General features: G+C 35.1%; 1 pseudogene; it reads right to left on the bottom strand.

The window, feature by feature from the left end:
* Positions 1-1,564: 1,564 nt before the first annotated feature.
* Positions 1,565-2,884, bottom strand: LOC103232301 (transmembrane protein 184C pseudogene; annotated as a pseudogene).
* Between the last annotated feature and the right edge of the window lie 2,057 nt (positions 2,885-4,941).

Raw genomic sequence — 4,941 nt, 5'->3', positions numbered from 1 at the left:
AATTGATGTTGTCTTATATTAGGTGAAATAAGTAACTTCTGAGTGGCTATAAAATGGATATGTCTGCTTGCTAGAGCCTGGGTCACATGATTGCACCTCCACTGAAAGTTGAGTAAAAGATATTTTCATCTTTTATGGTGGAGAGTGAGTAGTGCCTTAAGGTGATAAATTCCTCAGCCATGGAAAATGGGTTCAAAATAATGATATGTTTTGTCTTTAGGAACTGATTTCAAAGTATTTGAAACTATTGGGGAAGCCAAAGTAACACTATATGAAGGTTACATTCAGCCTATGTGGCATGTGACATCGGCTTATGATTTCTAGTTTATACTTTGCATAAAAATCTCTGATAAATATGTTCATGAGAAAAGAACCAAGGGCACACTACTTCAAATATTCCCGGTAAAACATTTCAGTAATTACAAATTCACCTCTTTTGTTGTTTTGGAAATCAATCTTTTCTTATTGTTGTTTATGGAACTATCACAAAAAAACAGTCGAATGTGTTGCTGAAGTCCAGATATAAATGTGTTTATCTTTTTTACATAGTTACATGACTTGATAAGTAAACGAGCTTGTTCATATGATATGTGTTTTTGTGGCATAGGTACTTAATGAATTCATCCTAATTACAAACATGGAAACTGTGTAGTGTAGGGGCTATTTATAAAAACGGTGGAGTCATAGGGATTTGGGTTCAATCCACATTCCACTGTCTTCCAGTCGTGTGATATTGAGAAAATTATCTAACCTTTTGGAACCTCTATTCCCTTATCATTTTCATCTACAAAATAATAGAATCTACTCTATATAGTGTTTGTGAAGATTAAATGAGCTAATATATGTCAAGAATAAAGGCTCAATAATATTAGCTATTGTGTTTAGTGATCATATTTTTAGTTATATGTTCAATAATACTGACAAAAGGGACATCAAGTTCAATGGTCTGTGGTTTTCAAAACAGAAATATAATTTAATGGTTTTTATGGATAAATTTTCCTTTATTGAAACACATTGAGTTGAGGAATTGGGAAATAATTATCAGGTAAGCTTATATGACACATGATTATGATTAAGTTCCACTAATTTATATTTCTGTGTTACGCTTTCTGTTAATTCCAGAGCATTATATTCATGCAGCAGTAGTAGGAAGCACTGATTTTTTAATGTCCATCTCTTGATAAAGCAATCTAACATCAGGAAGATTTAGTTATGTCCTTTGCTAACATTTGATTATTTGATACTCTAATGTTAAGAAATCAAGTCTAGGTCTAGGAAATTTAGACAGATTACCTTTGATCCTTTGATGTACAAAACGTAGGTGTATATATGTGTATATATATACACACACACACAGGATTTTATATATATATATATAATAGATATATATATATATATATATATATATATATATATATATATCTCCAGTAGTTGTACCTGGCTTTCAGCTATTTTTGTGTTGAAATTTCCCATTATTCATGGCTTTTCCCAAGCACAAAATCCTGAGCCATGGAATACCAGGTAATGATACAATATCGTAATTGCAGTTTGATTTCCACACTGTTCAGGAATCCACAGATTTATCTGAATCTTTTTCTCTCCTATAGTATTATTAAGTATTTCATCAGATATTTTGGGCATAGTAGCTGTAGTCTGGGGAGTGTCAGTGTGTCCAAATCCTTATAGTGATCCATGGGTCAAAGTAACATAAAAGAGGCTGTGGAAATTGCATCTCCATGATGATGATAATAAGTTTGTATGCTCATTCTGATTGTGATTCTCAGGAAACAAATTTTTCCTATGATGTCTCCTGACTGTCCATCCAATGTGCCTTATTTGTTCAAAAATACTAATGTCTGAAACATCCCACATGGCAAGAAAGGAATCAGAGCATGAGCCATGTTCTGCTTCTTGGAGATATGGTTAATGAGAAAGGGTAGTGATGGGCAATAGCAACAAGGAACCTCTCAATGCAGATATAAAGTCCTGGATTCCCGAAACCACAGCTTCCACAGTTTGCCATTTCCATACATGCTTTTCATAAATAATGCCAACTTTTACCATCAAAGCAATAATTACTACTTGCCAAAAAGAAACAAAAAATACCAGCTTTACACAAAGAAATTTGCCAACATGTTGGATTGGGCTCAGTTCTTCCTTTAGATTTTTATAAAATAGTAGAAGACAATACATGGCAAACAATTGTGACATGTTTATTATAACTAAATAAGTCTAAGTATATGAAAAGCTAATCATATAAAGCAAGCAGTTCACAGATTAAAACAATGATGGTGGTGAATGGTCTGATAACTGTATACTGTAATATGCCTAGTTTGCCTAAACAGCAATACTTCTACCATAGACTATGGTAGACAGCAACATAAAGGAGGAAAATGTTTCAGCTATCTTCAGCTTCAATAATTAGCACCAGATTTCAATAATAGTTAGTTAGATAATTGGTAAGGAATCTCATAAAGTTGTAAATGACATAAGCTTTATAGAATTCTCTGCAGGTATGCACATATATTGCAATGCTGGAGTATCCAATTATCTAAATTGTAAATGGGTACCATCCAAAGAATCCTTATGATTGATTTTTGTAGTTTAGGTTGCATATAATGCACTAACTGTAGCAATGTAACCCACAGTGATCTAGGTATTGTCAACAGCAGAAACAATTCCAGCGATAAACCAAGCTTTTGGTGTGCATTTGAATCTCCAGTTTCTGTAGTCCCCACATTCATAAGGCAACCACAACCACTATGGACACCAGGTAGATGACTGCTAAAGTTCGAACCCACTGTCTCCAGTTCCTCCAGGTACAAGTGCAAAGCATGTTTTTGTACAAATCAGCTCTGAGTGGCAAGGGAAAGGAGCTTGAAGGAGATTGTAATGGGAACCCTGTCCTTTGTTTTGTCAACTCACATACTATGGAGAAAGAGCTGTTGTGTCATTTTACCAACAGCTTAAGCCACCTCCTTGGCCAGAACTGTGTTTGTGCTGCTGTTACTGCTGCAACTGAGGCCACTCAGGGTGCTACCCTGCACACTCCACTTCTGCCCCACAGCTACACACCCACTGGCTATTTTCTTTGAGGACTGAGATTCCTCCCTCTGGTGTCTCTTCACCCAATTCTGCTGGTAGATAAGGCCTCAGGATTTCCTCACTCATTCACATGGAACATCCCCTGTGATGGAACCCAACGTCCAACCAGGACTTTTAATTTAATGTTTTTATTAATGAATGCATTAGATTACAACTTGGAAGAAATCCTGTATTAGTATCTCAACTGTCCTAAGAAGTGAGTTCTACAAGTTTCCACGAATAAACTTGATACTGAATCCCAAGGATACTTTACATATATTCATCATAAATGACTGCCTGCATTCTGAGTTTTGAGAGGTTCTGAAGTGCCTACCTACCTCCAAATATCTCTCACATCAGACTGCTGTAAAAGCTAAAATCAATACATTAGGACCACTGCTTTGGACAGCATATCTTTAGAAGGCCTAATATTAGTACTCAATTTTTATCAGGTAAATACATTCAGAGTACAGGATTGAAAAGAAAATTGGGGAGAAAACTTATTTTAGAAAGTTTGGAAGCAAATGGTGTTGACCCTAAGGTGAAACCAGACATCGTCTGCATGAGAATGGGGCACTGGGTTACCAAGTAGCTGAAAAACTTCTTAATCTCTATGGGTAAAAGTAAACCAGAAAATATCAAAGAAAAGCTAGTGTAGTTTAATGATCAGGGATGACAAATAGCATAAGAAAATTACTAGAGGGAAGTGGGTGGGTAAAAAAAAAACTTGATTTGCTTCATACTAGCCGTGCCTACCCCTACTCGTCACCCCAGTCTTTTGGGTATAAATACAATTACACTTGAATTTGCTTAAGAGGAAAACAATCAGTAGCACTATTTAGCTGTGCTATTAAAAAACATCTTCTCTCAGAGTATGGAATAAAATAATTGGAAGAAGCAGCAATCTATATGAGCAAGCATCCTCTACAGGAGATAACACAGGAATAGACTTGGGGAGGAGTTTCCCAAGACTAGAGGAAGAATCACAAAGAGTTCACATGAAATGTCTTTCTTCTGAAGTGCTCAAAAGACTGTGTGAACGCAAAATACCTTGGAGGATGGCTATCATGGTGTCCTCAGGGTCTTCATTATGAGGTGAATACATTTTTTCTGGTTTTGCCTTGTACTGAATTCCTTACTAGAATATATGGTCAGGTACTCAAGCTCCTGTGTATTGCTAACGTGCCTCTATACATAAATAATACAAATTGTATATGAATGCCAAAGTGCATGATTTAATTATATCTTTAATGTCTCATCATATATTTGAAGTTCATATCATTTTATTGGTTTTCTTTCCAATTTTTCCCTTGGGTTAAAGACAAAGTCTAATAATTGAAAATAATGAAATTTCCTTCAGTTGAGAATGTCAATGTGGTTGGTATTCTGAATGGGTTTTCTAAAGGGAAGAAATTAAGCATGGAACTTTTAGTAAGACAAATATTACTATATATTAAATCTGGACTAAAATTTAGATGCTACTCCTTAGCTCTTAATGGTACTTAACATGGCTATTTTTCTACAGCATAAAGTAATGTGGTTGGAGGCAAGGTGGGATAAATATAAAATCTTTTAGCCAATTGAAAGATATATCAACACAGTGATATTTTTAGTTTCAATTTTTATGATTGCATATGTGTGCATGTGATTGTACGTGTGTGATGTAAATCATCCTTGCTACAATACCTGCCTTGAAATTATTAGGTTGCCTTCCTTAACTCTCACTCTTAGTAGAGGTAATTCTGCCATAGGGCAGATTACCAATACAGCACTGCATCAACTAGCACTATTTGCTATGTCCATAGAGATATGTCATTACCTAAAGATCTCCAAAATGTCATTAACTAAAAAAGTTCA

This window comes from Chlorocebus sabaeus, chromosome X (genome assembly GCF_047675955.1).
Source record: "Chlorocebus sabaeus isolate Y175 chromosome X, mChlSab1.0.hap1, whole genome shotgun sequence".
Classification (NCBI taxonomy): Eukaryota; Metazoa; Chordata; class Mammalia; order Primates; family Cercopithecidae; genus Chlorocebus; species Chlorocebus sabaeus.
This window is presented reverse-complemented; position numbering and strand designations above follow the sequence as displayed.